At 48.4% G+C, this 23,963-nt stretch overlaps 1 pseudogene across 1 annotated transcript in view; it reads right to left on the bottom strand.

Moving 5' to 3' along the window:
- Positions 1-8,252, bottom strand: part of LOC144767663 (claudin domain-containing protein 2-like) — a 157,086-nt pseudogene extending 148,834 nt beyond the window's left edge. The window contains exon 1 of the transcript XR_013598301.1: positions 8,172-8,252. The product of XR_013598301.1 is annotated as a claudin domain-containing protein 2-like (transcript). The remainder of the gene's footprint in view (positions 1-8,171) is intronic.
- Positions 8,253-23,963: the final 15,711 nt, after the last annotated feature.

Raw genomic sequence — 23,963 nt, 5'->3', positions numbered from 1 at the left:
TGAGCCTAGCAAAGCACATGTGCTGTCTGGAAGACCTGTTATATTGATAAAGGAGTTTGCTCATGCCTCCTGCTTACTATTGGTTCAGTCAAGTGTCGCTCTTCTTTGTTGCCTTCTAAGTGGTTCATGCAGCGATATCTCACTTCAGTTTTTTGCAGAGGAGCACCGTCTAAATACAGTTCCTTTCCGCTTGCATTCTTTATCTGTTGTTGGGGAGAACTATTTGTTCTTATTGTTGCAGCACGGCAAGCCGTACTTTATCACTGTGCAACAAATGTAAACCCCAGCTGGTATGTACAGCCGCCGACCCCTGCATTTCTCTCATTCCCAGTCCACAACCCCTGTTTCTCTCATCAGTCAGTGGTGAGAATAAAATAGTGGAGTCTCGCCTGGATGCTGTGTATTTAAATGCATGAAGTCTGCCCTCCGTATGACAGTGCCTCTGCTAAGAGCCGTCTCGCTTCTTTCGCTAGTACTTGTTTTGTGTTGCTGCCGCTGTATTAGGTTCGCAAGCACTCAACCACAATTACGCAGTTTATGATCCCTTAACCAAGATGGCGCATCCTACGCTGATTACCTTCAGCATTGATAGTACCTTAAATAGTATGGCGTCCTCAGGGTGACAGTGTACAGGTGCTGCGCTTGTCAAATGTATCCAGTTTTTGCCTTCCTTCTGCCTCCGGTGCTGGCTGAGCTGCTGGAGGCCGTGGAAGGCAACAATGAGCCCATGGGGTCCACACTGCTGCAGCAGCAGGTGAAACTGGGCCTGGTGAAGCTGGAGTAGGCAACGTGCATGGCCTTGGAGCTCCATTTGTTCAGGTAGGGCAAGGGTGGTGGGCTGTCCGGGCAGGTACAGCATCACAAGTTCGGCAGGAGTGCTTTTTAATACAATACATGCTGAACACCTGAAACCTATCTGCATCTTTGCAAGGCATACAAAATGTGTATGAAGCGTGCGTTGGGTATAATTATACTTCTGATTTGTGAGGCTAGACTAGTTTTTTCCAGAGCGCAGTGCAGCCTTATTTCTTCTTCGTAGTGCTTCAGTGAATGTATGGGTCAGGTGTTTGGTGAGAGAATAAGTAGTTTCACCTAGCCCATCAACTAAAGCAGTACATTAAACATTCTGGGGCCGTACTACAGATGATGCACCAGCGCTAATTGTTGCTGTACGCCAGAGCACATCTGTTTATGTGCATTTGCGTCTGTGCGCTAATACAATATGTGCACAGACGCAAACGCATATCAACACAGAGTTCAAAGTCTGCGCCAACATCTTGGCGCATTACAAGCCTATCCTCTAATGCCGTTGGGTGCATAATCTGATGCACACTGACAATTAGCGTTAGTGCAGTAATCTCTAATAAGGCCCCAGAATGTGATATCTTTTGTTTGGTCTTCGAATCAAATAAGCAACAGAGATACTGGGAAGCTGCTGCTGTGAAGGCTCACTCGGAAATGTTGCAGTCCTCAGAACAAAAAGACAGTAATGCTGCCCTTGCTGTGCCAGTCATGCCATCCCTTCCTTGCCCTTACACAGTTACAAATTGCAAGGCTCTGGAAACATGTTGCATGCCTTTTGTGTGCATCACATGCACTAGAGAGATACAAATAGGCCTATATTTGGCAGTCTCAATGCCACAAAGTGGCATAATTGTGCTTATCAACAGTTTATTGTCAACGTGTCCTTGCAATGTGCAGAACACCATATGCAAGGGCTATAAATGGGACCAGTCATCAGACTTTTCCTTCATCAGTCATAATTAGTAACTGTGTCCTGTAAGGTTTGATCGGACACAGCATTTAAGATTTGAATGGGTTTAACCAGTATCCAAGTGTAATACTCTGTTGGAAGACTGCAGATTAGGCAGGCATCCAAGCAGCTGACAAGGAAGCATAGTTTCGGGGTAAAGGCACAAAACCACCACCAACTTCTGAACTGTAAATGGGATTTTATGTTTATTGAGATCTGGGCCACCATGTAGCCTTAAATATCATCCAGTCTTGACCAAAGGTCCAATAAAGAACTAAAATTTCCTTTTCATAAATGTTTTCCCTGTGTATCCATCTTTTTCTTTCCATACCAACCATCTGTAACTTTCCGACACATGCATCACCTACCATCTTGTCATTCAACTGATCACCCAGACATCAATGCATGTACTCATACAGCTATCCATCCATTCAGGCATTCATACAAATAGCTATCATTCCACCAACCCATTCATCCTAACTGCACCTGTGCTTCTTAAATGCTCACATTATCTGGATGGTAGCCACATAATTCCACTACTCACCACATACACCGACTCTACTCTAGTACACATAAATATTTACACTTACAACGCCAATAGCTGTAACTCTTGTTTTCTAACTGATCACGCCACTGCAAAGAAAAACAAGCATTTGCAATGCAATAGGTCTTGCATTTGCGAGAGTTTAAGCTATCGGCATTGTAAATGGCAATGCCTTTTATTTATCGGTTTTGTAATAAACACATCAATAAAAAAACATTGTCATTTACAATGCTAATAGCTCAAATGCTTGTAAATACGAGACCTATTTCTGTGTAAAGAAGTAGCCGCCATTCTCTCGGGCTGCTTGGAAAGTGAAAGCACGCATGGCGTGCTGAATATTGCAGGAAAGCCTGTTCTGTCTGCAGTAGGAGAAACTCATTTGAAAACCAGCCTTAGATTGTGCTGTGCAGAGTGAGGCATAAGCGTGCACCAGGTTCTGTGCATGAAAACTAGCCATGTGGCAAACCATTATTAACACCTTGGATGCTCATGACGAGCTCAGCTCGTCATGAGCCACGGTGCTCGTGTGTTCATGACGAGCTGAGCTCGTCATGACCGTTGGAACGCTCGCACGCTGAGCAAATTCCCCTGCTGTGCGAGCGTTCAAATGAAACTGGTGTGGTCATGACAAGATCAGCTCATCATGAGCACACAACCACCGTGGCTCATGAGCACCAGGGCGCTGGGCACACCCCCTCTCCCCCCAGCACAGGGGGGGAATATGCCCCGCACTGAAGGGGTTAAAGTGTGCAGTAAGAGACAAGTGTGCCCAAGGACCTGCGCATTAAAAATAGCATTATGGAAAACCAGCATTAGAGTGTGATGGTGCTGCATGAGACACGAGCGTGCACCAGTGTCCACGTATGAAAACTATCAGTGTATGCTTTTCCTCGTGAGAGGGCACCAGGATCCGTGTGCCAAAACCAGCCATGTGGAAAACCAGCATTAGAGTTTACTGTGCAGCATGAGCGTGCACCAGCATCGGTGTGTGAAAACCAGCCATGTGGGAAACTCGCATTAGAATTTGCTATGCAGCGCGAGACATGAGCGTTCACCAGGACCGGTGCATTAAAACCAGCCCTGTGAAAAACCAGCATTAGTGTGTGCTGTGCAACGTGAGACACGAGTGTGCACCAGGATCTGTAAGCGAAAGCCAGCCATGTGGGAAACCAGCATTAGAATGTGCTGTGAAGAGTGAGACAAGCATGCACCAGGATCCCTGTATGAAAACCAGCATCAAAATGTTAGTGCCACGTGAGACACGAGCGTGCACCCGGATAAGTGCATGAAAAATACCCCTATGGAAAACTAGCATTAGTATGTACTCTGAAGAATGAGACAAGCGTCTCCTAGAATCTGTGCATGAAAACCAGACATGTGGAAAAGTAGCATTAGAGTGTGCTGTGCAGCATGCGACACAGGCGCGCACACCAGGATTTGTGTAGGAAAACCTGCCCTGCTATGTGGAAAACCAGATTTAGATTGTGCTGTGCAGTGAGTGACATGAGCGTGAACCAGAGTTTCTGTACAAAAAACTGCCACGTAGGAAGCCAGTACCAGAATGTAGGCCGTGAGACACCAGCGTACACCAGGATCTGTGTACGAACAAAGGCAGAAAGGGAACTAGTCCCAGAATGTGTGCTGTGCAGCATAAGACACGAGCATGCACCAGTATCTACATACGAAAACCAGCTGTGTGAAAAACGAACATCAGAATGTGCGTCACCAGTGTGCACCAGGAACCGTGTATGACAAGCATTTGCAATGCAATAGGTGTCGCATTTGCAAGAGTTTAAGCTATTGGCATTGTAAATGACAATGACTTTTATTTATCTGTTTTGCTAAATAACGCATAAATAAAAGGCAGTCATTTTACAATGCCAATAGCTCAAACGCTTGTAAAGGAGAGACCTATTCAAAGAAGCAGCAGCCATTATCCCGGGTTGCTCGGAAAGTGCAAGCATGCATGGTACACTGAATGTTGCAGGAAAGCATATTGTGCCTGCAGTAGGAGAAACTCATTAAAGAAATTAGTGCTTACAGACTAAACAAGCATTTGCAATGCAATAGGTCTAGCAGCATTAAAGTTTGAGTTACTGGCATTGTAAATGACAATGCTTTGCATTAATTTTTTTTCTTTAATTTGCAATTGGTATATAAACATTGTTTGTAAATGGTTAGCTGTTGCTTTTGCTAAGCAAAGTTGCCAGTAATATAGAGTGCTAATCTTGCTTGCTATAAGCATGCTGATTTAAAGCGCTCGGATACCCGCGGGTTAGAGGGATGCAAATACATTTCATACCTCCCCAAAAATGATCTTAATTTCTATGTGGCATCGAGTAGCATCTAGGGGGTATTAATACATTTAAAACGCACATTAAAATGATGTTTCAGGTGTTTTCCCGAATCCCGGGCCTGTGTGCCTGGGCTTGAGAGGGTGGGATGCAAAATATGTTCTTATAATTCTTACTCACCAGTAAGTATATTTTACAGACTACCTCTAGAGAGAGAGAAGTGTCAGACGTTACAACTAAGCTATAGTTGTTTATTTATCTTATGCATATAACAACCATTGGCAAAGCAAAAAGTCCTGGCTTGTTATAAGTGTACTGAAACTTATTGTATTATATATCTGGATGCAATGATAGAAGCAGAAAATTACCAGTTGGCGCGAACCCCTCTCCCCCCCCCCCCCCAGTTTTTTCATTCGACTTAAAGACCTGGGCAAGACCTATTGGCTTTGCCAATGCGTGTATATTTATATTTCGCTCAAAGTGGCATCTATCACCTTGGAATAGTAAATACTGTAGCACTAAAAGAGCACTATCTAAGGCAGCTCACCTAGCTGGGATCATGTATCTGTGACATATCACTGCAGGAGGGGGCTACCCCTGCAGAATGACTGCAGCACTGGCAGCTACAATTGCAAAATTACCGCAGGGCTACAAGAGCACTGCTGCAGGGAGCTCACACTGTGCAGAGAGCACTGCTGAAGGGAGCTCACACTGCAGAATGACCGCAGCGCTACAAGAGCACTGCTGAAGGGAGCTCACACTGCAGAATTACCACAGCGCTATAAGAGCACTGCAGGAGGCAGCTACTGCTGCAGAATTACTGCAGCGCTATAAGTGCACTGCAGAAGGAAGCTCAGACTACTGGGTACCCCTGGCTGTGCCAGGGCACAACTGAGAGGAGCTCACACTGTGCTGAGAGCACTGCAGAAGGGAGCTCACACTGCAAAATTACCACAGCGCTACAATAGCACTGCTGAAGGGAGCTCAGACTACATTAGCTGTGCTAGGGCACTGCAGTAGGGATCTAACACTGCAGAATTACCTCACCGCTCCAAGATCACTGCTGGAGCATCGCAGGAGTTTCCTAACACTGCATGAATACTGCTGAGAGCACTGACAAACAAAGCTCACACTACAGGGTACCCGTGGCTGTGCCAGAGCACTGCTGAAGGGAGCTCGCACTGCATCGGTCAGGACACTGCACGATGGAGATAACAGAGCAGACTCACAGCAGCACTAAAAGAATCCTGCTGAGAACGTCCAGCTATTACAGGCCACTGGTGGGGGGAGCTAACACTCTAGAAGCCCTGCCAAATGGATCGCACGCTACTAAGGGATCGGACGCTAATGGAAGGGATTGCACGCCGTTGTGAAGGATCACACGCTAATGGGAGGGATCGCACGCCGTTGTGAAGGATCACACGCTAATGGGAGGCATCACACGTTAATGGGAGGGATCCGCACGCTGCTGGGAGGGATCACACGCTAATAGTATGGATCGCACGCTGGCTTTGCGGTTCAAATTGTCGGAAGCCCCCGAAGCCCGCTTACCGCTGCTCTGGGGGTTGAGGGCTGCATTTCCATGGATCCCCCCCCCCCCGGATCTTCATGGCGGCAGCGGCCATGGTGCCTGGAGCTCCCTGGATTGCCGGCCGTGAAACTTAAAGCGCAGTGGGAGCCCAGTACATGCCGTCGCCGTGAGCGTGCACATCGCCTGCTACGAGCAGACTGACTCACGCGCGCGTCCAAATACCATGCGCGAGTGGCTAGCTCTTGTGTCTCCCTCTCCCATTGACAATGCTGCGCACGTGCACAGCTCTTGTCTCCCTTTGTCGGCTGAAACGATCACTATAGTTCAGGCGAGAACGCGCTTCGCGCGTTTCTAGCCGAGACCTAAAAAGACGTACCATGTAACAACTGAAGTAAAAGGGCCAATCCTCATGGGAGGTTACAAATTTAAAAATGCAGGATACTACCTACATGCAGTGTGCACTGTTCCTGTGAACAATATGTTCCTTGCTTAATACAATTTATCACTTGTTTCTTAAATAATTACACAAGTTTCTTTCTGATTTATACGTGCAATTTATCTTACATGACTTCAATAGATCATGAAACAAATTTTTTTACATTTGCCGCATAATGTAAATACACATTTTTGTGTTCATACATTGATTTATGCTATCTAGTAAGTGTAAACATTCATGCAACTATGATGTCGTACAGTACATATACCATAAGGAATTATACATTAAATTCACAAAGAACTTAATTTCAAGCAGTTCGGAGCGCAATGCATTTCGGGAATTTAACTTCCTTCATCAGGGGCAATGTCCTGAAACAAAAAATGCAATGATATGCACATGTATGTTGCTAATCTTCATTTCAGCATAACACAGACGGGAAAAAGGTCCCGTGACAAGCATTATCCTAGATTGGAGTGCTCTGGATGAAAGATACTGATAAAAGTAGTAGAAAAAATGACAGCATATGCATTGTGAACTCCCAGAAGTTAATAAGTGAGTAAATGAACTGTAAAGAGACAGGAAACCACGTATCCACACATGCTTCACCCATATACAATCACGAGGTAACGCCATGTACGAATGATTATATCAGCCCAAAAAGTGAACCATCTCCCAAAAAGTAAATACTAAAAACAGCCGGATGAGGCCAAACTACCTGGACGCGATTTTCTCAATACGCGTCTTCCGTAAAAGTATGCTAAAAACACCAAGCCTATTTGACCAGAATTGCCTAATGTGAACAAAAATAATGAAAAAAATAATGCTGGTTACATCCTCCATCTCTGAATTCCCTACTGACATACATAAATCTTATAGCAGCTGGAGTAGTTCATATGCAAGTCGATAAAGATGTCTCTCACGGATAGTAACCGAGAAAAACCTTTTTAATAACGACCAGCAACAACATCGCCAAAATTAAATGATCCACTCTGTGCGCCTTAGAGAGAATGTGGATGGACACCGTACTCAAGATAAATGAAATGTACGAACCTCTAAGAACCACACGAGTGTTCTCGCTAAACAAAGATGGCTCTAACGGCGGGAATTACTTTTCACTTCTGTGTGCGGTGTAAATTAATCTGCAAGAAATTGCATCCCTGGTTTTAGAAACCCAATCCACTGTCCTCACTTGTATATATCAAGGTCTTAGCCATATCTTACCACTGATACCACTCACGTACCTTCCATGAAAAGACTGTCCCATTGGGACCCAGGAATATACATATTAATGCATTGCTAACGCGGTTCACTAGTGCAGATACCTAAAAAAACACAGGAACTGAAGTAAGGTTTATGCTTTAAATGGGCCGGTATTGTCCGGTTCGGAGTACCGGCACCTTTTTATTTTTAGAGGGAGAGTACCGACACTTCTCAAGCGTGACGTATTACTTTTGATTGGAGAGTACCGGCACTTCTCTGCAACAAGCAGGTACTCTGTACCCGCACTTCTATGTTTCCACTTCTAGCACAGTTTATGACCAGCCGTTACGTTACCACCTTCTCAATTAGGTTGTAAAACAAAGAGAAAGGAAAAGAAACACCGTCTGACATACCTGGTATGCAATGTAAAAGAATCGTGGCGAATGCCGGCTGTGTTCACTAACGCTTCATCACAAGACGGCGATGGAGGTGGCGCTCTCGCGGAAGGATACCATTAGCTGCGAATATGTGTCCTATAAATAAGCGCGCATATGATTCCCATGCATTCTGGGAGTTGTAGGATAACGATGATGACACTACATCCGCATTATATGAATGACCTGAGTCTGAAGAATCTCTTAAACTAGAACTAAGCATGCTGGTGTCGTCACGCGCATGAAAAAAACAGCTGAATGTTCGACAGTGCATCAACTTGAAAACTAAAAATCCTGCAGCAGAACCACACCTGCATAAAAAACGAACAAACTTTATTGACACTCGCTACAGCCGCGTTCCTAATCTGATATCACACACTTTCCGGAAAAGAAGGAAAATAAATAGTCTAAAGCACCGTGTCATGTTGTGGTGGTTAGCTGTCTAGTGCAATGGTATAGGCCTATTTCCCTCCTGGACTCGCTTGGGAAGATGGCAGGGCGGATCCTTCTTAATCGACTTCAGGAGTGGGCAACTGACCATGGAGTAATATCTGATATACAATATGGTTTCCGTGAAGGCCTAGGAACGGCAGACCAAGCACTTAACCTTTCCCTCCTAGCGGGTAAATATACGGAGGCCAAGGGGTCAACACTATACATGGTCTACGTCGACTTATCAGCGGCGTTTGACTGCGTCGCTCATTCAGCATTATGGAACATCGTGCTGAAATTGGGCGTTGACCCAGCGATTGTTGATTTCCTGCGTGAAATGTACACAGGGACGACAGGCAGGGTAAGATTTGGGACCAAGGGGGAACTTACAGGAAATTTCAGGGTGGAAAAGGGGGTCAGACAGGGTTGTGTGCTGGCCCCCTTTTTATTCACTGTCTACACTAACGGACTGGAAGCCGCGATGCTCCAAGGCAGTAAAGATTTACCTACAATAGCTCGTCGGCAAATACCTGCACTATTATATGCCGACGATGCTGTCATTTTAGCAAGAACCCCAAATGAACTCCAATGTGCATTAAACAGATATTGTACGTTCATGGCTACCCTAAATCTAAAGCTAAATGTTAAGAAAACTTACACTATGCAAGCTGGGAAGGGATCTGGGAAGTGCCGAAGGTTGTTTGTAAAAGGTGAACCATTAGATAGAACGGCAACCTACCCATACCTGGGGATAGTAATAGATGAGAAGTTCAAGTGGACCCCAGCGGTTAATGCCAGGAAACTTGCCTTCTTGAGGGAAACTGTCTCACTAAAAGCATTTTCACAAAAACTGGGCCAACGTCCAATACAAGTAATGCAGAAAATTTATAACGCTAAATGCATATCTACGGCAATATATGGGGCAGGAATATGGGGGTATGTAAATGTTGAAGCCATTCAAAAAATTGAGAATTCCTTTTTACGATACTTACTTGCGGTTCCAAGGAATACCTCCACATATGCATGTCACTTAGAATTGGGACTAGACTATATAACAGACATCATAAAACTGCAGCCAGTTATGCTATGGCGCAGAATATGGGTTACAGAGCAATGCCATTTAACGAGATCCATCATTGAAGATATTCTGAGTCTCGATCAGTGTAAAAAAATCAAATGGATAACCTACGTCAAAGCAATTCTTGAGGACTTGGGCTACAAGAAATATTTTGATAATCCTCCCAGGATAAATGAAATTTCTAAGGCGGATCTAAAAAAAGAATGCCTTACACATCTGAGACAGTTACGCCTAGTAACCGAGATCCACAAACAATCTGTTCAGAAAGCCATACTAGTGCAGACTGTTTTTGAAGTTGAACCTTATTTGTTATATAGTCTAACCCAATATGAAAAAATGCTGCTAACTCGCTTAAGGTTTGACATGTTTCATTTGCTAGTTTCCTTTCCAACCCAAAACGACTGGATGTCCACACGGACATGCTGCCCATGTGATTTGGTATCTACGCAATCAACCATACATACTATTCTATTTTGCAAATTTTTTGTGGAACCCCGTAGGCGTTGGCTACTCCCCATCTTAAAACTCTGGGGGCTTCGCCAATGCCGTCCTGCGTTCTTGGCATTACAACATTTAGAAAATGAAAAATATGCTAAAGCAATTGCACGTTTTCTTAAATTCTGTATTCAACATCGTCGCAACCTATGAATAAGATCTGATTAGGAGAGATACAATGAACGCCCACAAAATCTCTAGGATCTAAGATGAACATAAATTGTATGATATATCTTGCTGCTTCCTTTTTATCAAATCTGCTTTTTTAAATGAATTTTAATTGCTTTTAGTATTTTAAAATTGTGATCTTAATACATGATCAACTTTGTAATTTGTATTTTATGAACTTTTATGGTGTTCTTATCAAATGAACTACCGAATAAAGTATTTTTTGATTTGATTTGATTTGATAACGACCAGCAACAACATCGCCAAAATTAAATGATCCACTCTGTGCGCCTTAGAGAGAATGTGGATGGACACCGTACTCAAGATAAATGAAATGTACGAACCTCTAAGAACCACACGAGTGTTCTCGCTAAACAAAGATGGCTCTAACGGCGGGAATTACTTTTCACTTCTGTGTGCGGTGTAAATTAATCTGCAAGAAATTGCATCCCTGGTTTTAGAAACCCAATCCACTGTCCTCACTTGTATATATCAATGTCTTAGCCATATCTTACCACTGATACCACTCACGTACCTTCCATGAAAAGACTGTCCCACGGGGACCCAGGAATATACATATTAATGCATTACGAACGCGGTTCACTAGTGCAGATACCTAAAAAAAAACACAGGAACTGAAGTAAGGTTTATGCTTTAAATGGGCCGGTATTGTCCGGTTCGGAGTACCGGCACTTTTTTATTTTTAGAGGGAGAGTACCGACACTTCTCAAGCGTGACGTATTACTTTTGATTGGAGAGTACCGGCACTTCTCTGCAACAAGCAGGTACTCTGTACCCGCACTTCTATGTTTCCACTTCTAGCACAGTTTATGACCAGCCGTTACGTTACCACCTTCTCAATAAGGTTGTAAAAGAAAGAGAAAGGAAAAGAAACACCGTCTGACATACCTGGTATGCAATGTAAAAGAATCGTGACGAATGCCGGCTGTGTTCACTAACGCTTCATCACAAGACACCGATGGAGATGGCAGCGCGGCGCTCTCGCGGAAGGATACCATTAGCTGCGAATATGTGTCCTATAAATAAGCGCGCATATGATTCCCATGCATTCTGGGAGTTGTAGGATAACGATGATGACACTACATCCGCATTATATGAATGACCTGAGTCTGAAGAGTCTCTTAAACTAGAACTAAGCATGCTGGTGTCGTCACGCGCATGAAAAAAACAGCTGAATGTTCGACAGTGCATCAACTTGAAAACTAAATATCCTGCAGCAGAACCACACCTGCATAAAAAACGAACAAACTTTATTGACACTCGCTACAGCCGCGTTCCTAATCTGATATCACACACTTTCCGGAAAAGAAGGAAAATAAATAGTCTAAAGCACCGTGTCATGTTGTGGTGGTTAGCTGTCTAGTGCAATGGTACGTGGAGTTGTGAAAATGTATACTTTAGGATCACAGTGATTACAGACAAAAATAAATAAACCTGGTATACCTATAGTTGTGTATGTTAGTGCTACGATCTGGCGGTTAGTGAAAACAGAAAGAAGTGCATAAACAGCTAGTGGAAAGATTTTAATCACTCACGGATATAACAGGAATAATAAATGTAGTGCTTGTACGATAAAAAAGCACATGATGACTGCTAATGTGGTAAAAACCGTGAAATCTACACAAATAATCGTGTTACATAGTAAACCTGTAATTCACAGATGGTGTAACTGAATGCTGTCAAGCATAATTGGCATAATAATTATAGACAAAATAAGCTGGGTAGTCACAACCTATTGAGAATTAAAGGCGTTCTCACTGCTGTCCCCCAAATAACAAATACTATATGAATGGCTGGATAATGCATAAACAGTCAATATTACTAACTTGTGGCTGTATTGATCAGTTATAGATAACAACTCAGATCAATCCTATCATTCAAACCCTGCAGGGCTAATGTCTGCAAGTGGTCAACCCAGAATACCTCTCTTTGTAATTATTTCAAACTATTGTCCTGTCCCTCTAGTTTAGGTACAACTTCTACAATTTGAGCTCTAAGTTGAGCAATGTTGTGGTGTCCTTCTATCCAGTGACTGGCCACAGACGATGATCTATTTTGTGTACGTATTGTACTTTTATGCTCAGATAACTGAATATTTAATTTGCGTTCGGTTTTGCCTTAATAGACCTTGCCACAAGGACACTTTAAACAATATATTATGTGTGTGGTGTTGCAGTCAGCCGAATGTTTCAGCGGAATTTTTTTACCTGAAATTGGGTGTAGTAATATGTTGCCAGTCGTGATGTTATTACAGTTTGTGCAGTTTTGGCATTTAAGAGTTCCTTTATGATCTTGCTTGCCTGTCGATGTTAGTGTTGTTTTAATCATGTCATGTATATTTTTACAGCGTGTATATGCAAATATAGGTCTTTCATCAAACATTCCGTTGAAGTCTTTCTCGTTTTGTAAAAGATCCCTTCTCTTAAGAATGATTTTTTTGATCCGGGTGGAGCTAGTAGAGTACTTTGACACAAAAGTAAAAGAAGAAGGTACTTTCTTAGAGGTGGTGGCTAGGAGCATGGCACGATCTTTAATGGCCAGTCTGTCAATGCTCAGTTCTAGTAAGTCAGACGGGTCACCTCTCTGTTCAAACCCGAGCTTATGGGCTATCAGATGCCGTGTCACGCAGTGCTTAATTTGTAAAAAATTAAGTACAGGTGCTCAAATGTTTGGGGGGGGAGGACGCACCAACTTCCATGACCCCGCCCACTTCCTTTATTGGCTCTACCCACATCCACAAGTCTAACACATCAGAGCCACCACTTCACTTCTCGAGTTCCACAAGAAGCTAAAGACCTGGCTCTTCACATAAGCACCTAAGGGACGAAGAAACACAAAGCAAGACAGAAAGGTCAGATCAGGATAGGGTGCAACAGGTAACAGCACGGAGATATGCAAGAATGTACTTTTGTGCATACACCAGATATCCTTGCTCTCAATGCAGTCCCTTAACACTATAAATACACTTTTACCCAGTGGTACCCTGCAGCACAAGGGAGATCCCAACCCAGTGACTTACTTTACCACACAGACATTTGCCACACGCCAGTCTCTTTACCACACACACGTACAAAACTGAATCCTTCCACTGGGAACTTTATCACACTGGCATTTGTCAGCTTTTCCCACGTATGTGTCTTACCACAAGACCTTTACCAGAAGAATTAATCACACAGTTCTTGGCCCTGTGTGACTTTGATCATACACACCATGTAACATTCATAAAGCTGCTTTTAGATAGAAACACGACCTCATATATTCAAAACAGGAAATGGTTCCAGAGATTATTTACAATACTTTTAGTCAGCTGCTGTACTACAATATTGAAAACTTACTTCACTATCCCTGAATATTTGATGAAAACACATGTATAATTTGGAGACTAGACTACACCTGTGCACTGTAAGTGACATGGCCAAGGAGGGCATGAAAGAGCTGAAACTGGATCAAACTCAAACCTGTTCTGAACAGTATCCCACAAAATACGTTTGGCCCGGGGATAACAAAATCGTTCCTTGCTCAAACTACGTCTCAAAGTAAGCAGCGTAAATCCACGACTGCATTAAGCTGTCAGGAAGGAAACTGTGTTAACAATTAGGCTAGCACTCCGAAAACAAACGGCTGACAGTCCAGATGCAGTACTTCCTATTCAACATTATCACCATGACGTGGTAAAATGAAAGAGGATAACATTAAATGTTAAGGTTGAATTTTGTGCATATATATTACATCACTCACGTATACTCACTTCTGGCTGCTCGGGCAAACAGGGTCACTGACTCCTTCACCGTCGGCTGCGTTAATAACTGAATTCGGCAGGGTGCAGCACAGCTGACAGCACGCTGCGGCCCGGGCCGGTGCCCATAGCTGCTAAGGTTTCAGATTGCTATGTGTGACATTTTCATAATTTCTGTGTAATTATGAGTGACATTTCCACATATATGAGTGATGCTTTTTTGCGAGCGAAATAAAGTAATGAAGATGAGGGAAACACATAATATCAAAAATTATGGAAATGTCACACATGGCAATCTGAAATCTTGGCAGCTATGCGGTCTGTGTCCAGATGCCTTACCGTTCTGGTCTAGTCCGTTTTCTGAGGCGTTGAGTGCATGTCACACTCCATATAAACAAGCTCGGGGGTTATGATATACATGACGAACACCCAGGGCTAGCCTAGTGAAGAATATAAACATCGCCCTGTGGTCAGAGAAAACTCTGAAACTGACTGCACAATAGATAGCAGGCCCCGCTGGAGCTCTCGAAAAAAGGCTGCAGAGCTGACTTTGCAATATAAGCCCGACCGACTTCTCAGACCGCCAGCCCTGTGTAGGTCTGCACAGATGAGATAGTGTTGTACACAGAGTTCGTACGAACATGAACGTGACTTCATTTACAGCAGGAAAGTCTCAAACGAAAGTGTTAGACGGGGACCTGGAGGGTCGGCCGAGCACAAGGGGAGAGGCCTCCGGTGAGGGCCGTCTCCAGCGATCGTACAGACGAGTAACTTCCCCCCCACAGATGGACACCACACGAAGGTCAGCTTAACACCTTTTATAGGCAATTCTTTGAGTAAGGTGGTACGATACAAGGAGATTAGGACACGATGATCCTCTCAATTCTAGTCTCTATTAGGGAAAGGGGGTAGCGGGACAGTCTTGGTACCTACAGGCACGGAGGTAAAACGGTGGTAGCTCACAATCCTCGAGCTCGGCGTTCGGACGGGTCAGACCGCGGCAGCGCCAGCAGGTCCCGAAGAGGTCGTAGGTGGCAACGGGCCGCGGCAGCGCCAGCAGGTCCCAACGAGGATGACGGTTACAACGGGCCGCGGCAGCGCCAGCAGGTCCCACGAGGATGAAGGTTGCAGAAGGCCGCGGCAGCGCCAGCAGGCAGGACAATAGTTCACAAGGCAGGGCTGCGGCAGCGCCAGCAGTCCGTCAGGGATGAGTTCTTCTCGGGGTCTCTCGACTCCAGGATACAACTGCCTTCCTGCTCTGGGGCTGCCTCAGTTATAGGTCTGGCGCCCTTTGATGTCCGGACCCTCGCACTGGGAGGTCGGGAGGTCCGGGATGAGGGAGTCCAGACACCCAGCAGGGGGGTGGAGCCAGCACCCGGGGAGGCTGGGGGCGATCGGCACCTGGCGGGGGAGAGCCATCGACACTTCTTTCTCCCATCAGCCTGCCAAGTGGTCCGTTCACCTCCTGGATGGATGGTGGTGCCGGGATGTCTGGGCCCGGCCAGGCCCAGGGTTGGGGTCGAGCTGAGGACACGCGGCCGCGTGGTGCAGTGTCAAAGATGGCGGCTGGGCCGGGCAATGGGGCTGCCGGGGGCCCGGGCCCGTGACACAGAGATATCCGGGAGCAGGCGTCCCGGAGGGGACGGGTTGTGGGTTGCTTCTGCGGGTAGGCCCCGGAGAGCCGGTGTCTGGGCCCTGTCATGCGGGGAGGGAGCAAGCCCTTCGTGGGGCCTGTCCAACATGCGTCCCCCCCAGCTGAAGGCGGGGAGAGTCACCCATCCTCTTGGGGACTCTCCTCGTCGAGGCGGAAAAAGCGGGACAGGCCATCCGCGTTGGCGTGGTCTTGGCCAGGGCGATGCTCCACAGTGAAGTCCATCCCCTGCAGGGAGATGGACCATCGCAATAGTTTGGGGTTCTCCCCCCGCATTTGCATTAGCCATTGCAGGGGCCGATGATCTGTTTGTACCCGGAAGTGGGTTCCGAAGAGGTAAGGCCGGAGCTTCTTGAGGGCCCATACTACTGCGAAGGCCTCTCGCTCAATGGTGCTCCAGCGCAGTTCTCGGGGCAGGAGGCGTCTGCTGATGAAGGCCACTGGTTGGTCGACTCCCTCGGGGTTCAGTTGGGAGAGGACGGCCCCGATGCCATGGTCTGAGGCATCAGTCTGGACGATGAACTCACGGCTGTAGTCGGGGGCCTGGAGCACAGGAGCGGTGCACATGGCGGCCTTCAGCCTCTCGAAGGCCGCTTGACAGTCGGGAGTCCAGTTGACTGTTTTTGGGTGGTCTTGGATGTGAGTTCCGTGAGGGGCCCCACAATGCTGCCATAGTCCTTTACGAACCGCCGATAGTATCCGGTGAGCCCCAAGAAGGCTCGGACCTCGGTTTGGGTTACGGGGGGGTGCCAGGACTGGATGGCAGCGATCTTGAGCTGGAGGGGGGCCACCAGACCGCTCCCCACTTGGTGTCCGAGGTAGGTCACGGACCCCTGGCCGATTTGGCACTTGCTGGCCTTGATTGTGAGGCCGGCCCGTTGGAGGGCCTGCAGGACCCCTCGGAGGTGGCGGAGGTGGTCTGACCAGTGGCGGCTATACACCGCGATGTCGTCCAGGTATGCGGCGCTGAACTCTTCGAGGCCCGCCAATACCTGGTTCACAAGTCGTTGAAACGTGGCTGGAGCGTTTTTCATGCCGAATGGCATCACTCTGAAATGGTAGTGTCCATCTGGGGTGGAGAAAGCGGATCGTTCTTGTGCCCTGGGGGTGAGGCCGATCTGCCAGTAGCCCGCCGTCAGGTCGAAGATGCTTAGGTAGGGGGCCGCCCCCATGCGGTCAACTAGTTCGTCGGCTCGGGGGATGAGGTGAGCGTCGGTTCGGGTGACAGCGTTCAGACCCCGATAGTCGACGCAGAACCGGAGCTCGGGTGTGGTGCCCGGGGCCGCAGCTTTGGGGACCAGTACAACCGGGCTGGCCCAGGGGCTGTCCGAGGGTTCGATGACTCCGAGGGCGAGCATCTTGGAGACTTCTTCTTGGATGCAGGTGCGTACCCGATCTGGTACTCGGTACGGCCGGTGTCGGATAGGAGGACTGTCGCCAGTGTCCACGTCGTGCAGGCACCAGGGGGTGACCCCGGGTGTGAGGGAGAATAGGCGTGCAAATTGCAGCAGGAGGGCCCGACAGTCTTGGCGCTGCTCCGGGGTCAGAGCCTTGGAGAGTTGGTCCCCGTCCACTGAACCATCTTTTTCCCCGGCCCCCAGTAGGTCAGGGAGGGGCTTGGAGTCCTCTTCCGCCCCACTGTCTGTAGCCATCAGCAGGCTGAGCTCCGAACGCACGAAGTGGGGTTTGAGTCTGTTGGCGTGGAGGACCCGGAGGGGGTTCCGGGGGGATTCCATGTCGATGAGGTAGGTGACGGGGCTCTTACGCTCGATCACCTTGAAGGTCCCCGTCCATTTGTCCTGTAAGGCACAAGGTTCGATGGGGGACATCACCCATACCTGCTGGCCAGGCTCGAATTCGATGGAGGAGGCATGTTGATCGTACCACTTCTTCATGTCCTCCTGACTGGCTTCAAGATTGGCTTTGGCGAGCTCTCTGAATCGCCGGGTCTGATTACGGAGGGTCAGGAGGTACTTGTAGACGTCTGGAGGGGTCTTCAGGGGGGCCATTTCCCACTCTTCTTTAACGAGGCTGAGAGGCCCGCGAACAGGGTGTCCGTACAGGAGTTCGAAAGGGCTGAAGCCGAGGGACTTCTGGGGGACTTCTCGGTAGGCGAAGAGGAGGCACGGTAGTAGCACGTCCCACTGGCGGCGTAGGGGTTCCTCCAGCCCCATGATCATCCCCTTGAGAGTGCGGTTGAATCGCTCGACCAGTCCGTTTCTTTGCGGGTGATAGGGGGTCATGAATTGGTAGGTGACTCCGCACTGTTGCCATAGGGATTTCATATATTTTGAAATAAAGTTCGTGCCCCTGTCACTGACGACCTCCCTGGGGAAGCCCACTAGAGAGAAGATCCCCATTAAGGCTCGACCTACCACTGGTGCTGTTACAGTTCAAAGGGGAACCGCCTCAGGATAGCGGGTGGCGTGGTCCACCAGGACGAATCGATGCCCTTGTGCTGTTCGGGGGTCCAGGGGCCCCACAATGTCTATTCCCACCCTTTCGAACGGGGTGGTCACAACGGGGAATGGTTGCAGAGGTGCCTTGAGTTTGCGGCCGCTCTTCCCGCTGGCCTGGCAGGTCGGGCAGGACCGGCAGTGGGTGGAGACGTCATTTCTCATTTTCGGCCAGTAAAAGTGAGTCACCAGGCGGTTGTATGTTTTGTCTTGCCCCAAGTGTCCAGCCAGGGGGACATCATGGGCCAAGTTCAGAAGGAAGTCTCTGAAACGGAGGGGCACCACCAGCACTCGACTGGCCCCCAGCTCCGCTATTCTTTGTTCGCTGTACAGTAGGTCATGGTCCCAATAGATCCAGTGGGCCCCTGCGGTGTCTCCTGCGCTCTGGGCGAGCGCTTGCTGTCGCAGTCCCTCGAGGGAGGGACATGTCTTTTGCTCTTGCCGGAATTGTTCTTGGGTGGGCCCCCTTCCTGACGCCACTGAGCCAGGCCCGGAAGGTCTTGGGGCTGAGCGGGCTCTTCCTGGGATTGTTCCGGGTTGTCGGTAGGGATGGAGTCTCCCTCCGGAGCGATCGGGGGAGGAGGTGCTGGCCATGCGGGTTCTTCAGATCTAGGGATGGTGTTTGCGGCCATGGACCGGGTTGTTACGCACGCCCAGCCCGGGAGGCCTAACATCCCCAGGTGCTCTCTTCTTTCAAGGGCTGCCCACGGGGAACTCTCGAGATCGTTCCCCAGGAGGCAGTCCACGGGGGCATCGTCGCGGACAGTCACTTTTAGCATCCCGGACACTCCTCCCATTCGAAGGGGACGCAGGCCATCCGACACAGGCTCTCCGAATTGTCGGCCGATCGGACGGGGCAAAGAACATTTGGCAGGATTTGTTCTGGGGTCACCAGGTGACAGCGGACGGCCGTCACACTGGCCCCTGTGTCACGCAGGGCTTCGGCCTTACGCCCATTTATGTTCACCCACTGGCTGTACTTCCTGGTGTTGGCTGGTAGGGGAGCCCCCGGGATCAGGTCTCTCCCCCCTAGGCAGGCCAGGGTCATGGCGGCAGGTTCCCACTCGGGCTGCTCCTGCTCGTACTCTTCAGATCCTTCGGAGACTTGCTCTTCTCCTAGGGCGGCGGCAGCCACCTGGCGGGGCCCGGGGGTCTGGTTCTTTGGGCAGGTCGGGTCACTGGCATAGTGGCCGACTCGCTGGCATCGATGACACGTAACGTTGGCTCGGAACCCCGGGCGCATCGGGGGGTTGCCCCGGCCGGTCGGGGGCGGGGTGTAGTTTGCGGGAGCGGCTGGGACGGCGTCTCTCCCCCGGCCCGGGCCTCCTCCTCCTCCTAGCCTTCTTGGAAAGCAGTGTAGCCCACTCCCGGCCTGCCCACTCCCGGCCTGCCCACTCCCGGCCCTTTCCCAGCCTGTCCACTTCCAGCCTGCCCTTTCACAGCCTGCCCTTTCACAGCCTGCCCTTTCACAGCCTGCCCTTTCACAGCCTGCCCTTTCACAGCCTGCCCTTTCACAGCCTGCCCTTTCACAGCCTGCCCTTTCACAGCCTGCCCTTTCACAGCCTGCCCTTTCCCAGCCTGCCCTTTCCCAGCCTGCCCTCTCCCAGCCTGCCCTCTCCCAGCCTGCCCTCTCCCAGCCTGCCCTCTCCCAGCCTGCCCTCTCCCAGCCTGCCCTCTCCCAGCCTGCCCTCTCCCAGCCTGCCCTCTCCCAGCCTGCCCTCTCCCAGCCTGCCCTCTCCCAGCCTGCCCTCTCCCAGCCTGCCCTCTCCCAGCCTGCCCTCTCCCAGCCTGCCCTCTCCCAGCCTGCCCTCTCCCAGCCTGCCCTCTCCCAGCCTGCCCTCTCCCAGCCTGTCCTCTCCCAGCCTGTCCTCTCCCAGCCTGTCCTCTCCCAGCCTGTCCTCTCCCAGCCTGTCCTCTCCCAGCCTGTCTACTTCCAGCCTGCCCTCTCCCAACGTGCCCTCTCCCAACCTGCCCTCTCCCAGCCTGTCCCCTCCCTGCCCTCTCCCAGCCTGCCCTCTCCCAGCTTGTCCCCTCCCTCTCCCAGCCTGCCCTCTCCCAGCCTGTCTCCTCCCTGCCCTCTCCCAGCCTGTCCTCTCCCTGCCTGTTGTCGTGTCCCGGCGGCAGCAGGCAGGAGCGTGCACTGCGTCCCCGAAGTAACAGCCCTAAAGCAAGCAAGAAGTACGCCCCCCCTCCCACCAATCCCTGTTAGGTAGTGGAAACTGTCCAAACTGGGGTGCAGACAGCCCCTCTCACCTTTCGGCCTGGTACCACTGCACCAGCCGCACTACTTCCCTACTGACCGTTCTCCACTTCAGCCCCGTCTAAATTACAATTCATGCTTGTGACCCTTTTGCCTGCTTGTGCTTGTTTTTGTGCCCATGTTGCCTGCTTGTGCCTCCGTGTGCCCCTGTTGCCTGCTTGTGCCTCCGTGTGCCCCTGTTGCCTGCTTGTGCCTCCGTGTGCCCCTGTTGCCTGTTTGTGCCTCCGTGTGCCCCTGTTGCCTGCTTGTGCCTCCGTGTGCCCCTGTTGCCTGCTTGTGCCTCCGTGTGCCCCTGTTGCCTGCTTGTGCCTCCGTGTGCCCCTGTTGCCTGCTTGTGCCTCCGTGTGCCCCTGTTGCCTGCTGGTGCCTCCGTGTGCCCCTGTTGCCTGCTTGTGCTGTGTGGGTGTGTGTGGAGGGCTCCGTGTGGCTGTGTGTGTGGGAAGCTTTGTGTGGCTGTGTGTGTAGGAAGCTTTGTGTGGCTTTGTGTGGCTGTGTGTGTGGGGGGCTCTGTGTGGCTGTGTGTGTGGGGGGCTCTGTGTGGCTGTGTGTGTGGGGGGGGGGCTCTGTGTGTGTCATTTGCGGGAGATAAAGCTAGTGGCATTGTAAATGACAATGCCATTTATTTATGTTAAAAAAAACATTAATAAAAATAATGTCAAGAGCAATGCCAATAGCTCTAACTTTAACAAAGGCAAAACCATTGCATTGTAAATGCTTGTTCCAGTATGTTAGCATGAGGAAGATTCCCTATGATCGCCTTCAGTACAGAGCCATATCTAAATATGTATTTATTCCTGAGACTTTTACTCTGAATATTTACGCGGCTCAAGCTCTAGAAGTGAACTGTGGATGGCATCCCTTTTTGACAATGAAACCTGGTTACAATCAATTAGGAGCCAATATGTTATTAATGACTACAAGTAGTATTCACCTTGTTTGCAAGTATTTTAATTTTACAAGCATCTGTTACGGTCTTTATTTCCTCCATAAATTTCCATAGAACAATAAAAATATCAAGATATAGATCGGAATTTTGTCTAGTGGAAGTTTTGGTTAATTATTAAGTAGAGCAGAGTTAATTTGCCTGCTGCAAAGTGTATGTTGAATGCAGATCAGGGAGAACATATAATGTAAATAGGTCAGTGCTTTGTTCGAGACATCCTTTTTTTTTTTACTTACAGTGAGTGTTTAAGTTAAAATCCCAGTGAGCTATTAACTGTCATAGAAGAGTGCATACAAACGGCAAGGTATAGATTAGAGTGCTAAGATTCCTTCTCCCCCGCCCACAGACTTTCATTATTAGAATGTTGCAAAAAGGGTTCATTTTGGTAAAAAAAAAAATATCAGTTCTTATTAATAAAGAGAACCCCCTTAACACAGTAACGTTTTATATTCTGAGTTTTTGTGCTTCTCTAGACCAAGCACTCAAACTATGCTGTCTATCAGTATGGATGGCATGTGACTCTTACCCCTTGTAGTCCTCTATCTTATGTAACATTCCTATACACGGATTTCACATTTTGATTGATTGTCTCAGTGTAATGTGTGTGTGATGTAGAGTGTTCTGACACCCTACACATATGAGTGGCGCTATAAACCTAATTAAATGCATCTCAGCAAGAGAGTGGTTATGGAGACTTGAGGGGCACTGTTAAAGCATGTTAGTGAGGGAGTCCGTGGCGGAGGTGGTCATTGGGGGGCGCATTTAAAAAGAGCGCGTGCGCCTGAGTTGTGGCATCCGAGGACCCAGCCACGCTCCTACGCCGTCAAGACTGAGAAGAACTGTCCGACGTCCCCGGCCATAATTTAAATGAATTTATTAGTAGCCCCCCCCTCCCCGCCTGGCTAACCTTGCCCTGCCCCTGCCTTCTGCACCTGAAAATCGGTGAGCCGTGAGTGTGGGGTGAGAGAGAGGGTTGCGGGGACAATCTGCCTCTGGTGGAAATCGAGTTAGATTGTGACGTGCGAGACCACTCTGAGCAAATGCATACCAGGGAGCAGTGTGGAATTTACCAAATCTCACCATGGCCATTCAGTGCAGACAATCTTCTTTCAAAATCAATGAATTGGTGACCCTGCTATCAATTGAAGTTCTCCTCGAAAGATGTGCTGGCAGCAATCAACAACATGGTTCTACATTCGTAATGACTCATCCACAACTGTACTCGGTTTCAGATCGGATATAGAGGAGGGCGAGTTCCTATGAGCGAGAGCTAATGATCCAATTACTAGTGATGGCCCAAATGGTAATTGCAAGAAGGTGACGTGCAGTTTGTCAATTAACGCATTGTTTGAATGTGCAGGAAACAATAGAAATATAGCAATATAAGAGGCTCCTTATATGACACCTGGTTTTACATTATATGGAGGAGGAAATCCAAGGATTAACTTCTCCCCCTCGATTAGGGTCCTACACCCCTTTTGAATGGATCACATAAACGTTTACATTACCAACGTTTGTGACTAGACGCTAGTGACTTAGACCCACATTCAGGCCATTGCTATGTGCTGGCAGAGGGCGCCTCATCCTATTTTCAAACCTCCCACCTGCCTGACTGGGAATGCTAAGCCTGCAGTAGAGGTGAATCTCCCCAGGCTCCACAGTACAAAGAGGGAAATGCCAGACTGGTGCCGCATTGTGGGCTATGCTCACTATTTCTGTAGTTTTTTTCCAACCTACACTCCCAAAGGGGTCATTTGTTTCACAAAAACAAGCAATCAACAACCTAATGACCGAGAGCTTTCAGCCATCAATTGATTTCCCTACACTGGACCTCTATGTCTCACTCGGCAGTCCTGCCAGAGAAATCTAGTTTAACAGGGTGACTGTCAGGACAACACGGCAGTCCAATGGTGAATGGGTCACCACGTTAAGGATTTTCACAGGAAAAGCCATTCAAAGCACAGCAAGAACACTGTGTTAGACCCACCTCTAAAGGGGCGGCGGTGAAATTGGAAGTTTATTTCTGTTCACCTACTATGCCAAAATCTAAGTAACCCATTCAAGAAAGGCTTACATTATCCTGGATTTGCTTTGGTAAGCTCTCGGTCAGCATATGCCCTTGACCATGAGGGATCACCCACCTTGTCCCACCCCCTAAGGACCGTCGGAGTCACAGTGGGTGGCGGGTGGTAATCTGATAATTTGGAATCAGGGAAGGCATCATGGTGGGGCGGTTGGGGCCCGGCCGGCAATAAAAGTAATACATAGTGTAGGGCGGTACATACTTCACCCACTCTCCATCTCATGCCGGTCATTCACCTGAAGGAAATTCGCCCGCATATAATATTAAATTAATAGATTAGTTTACAAGCAAAATTAAAGCCTTTCCAAACAATATCTATATTTTACTATTTCTACTTGTGGTTGTCTAATCTCACATCGGGGCTCTAATGGAGCCAGTATATATATTGATAAACATCTTGATCCCTGTAATAGGCAATGTTTCCTTAATTTGCTTACCACTTTAAATT

Source organism: Lissotriton helveticus, chromosome 7, assembly GCF_964261635.1.
Source record: "Lissotriton helveticus chromosome 7, aLisHel1.1, whole genome shotgun sequence".
Taxonomy (NCBI): Eukaryota; Metazoa; Chordata; class Amphibia; order Caudata; family Salamandridae; genus Lissotriton; species Lissotriton helveticus.
This window is presented reverse-complemented; position numbering and strand designations above follow the sequence as displayed.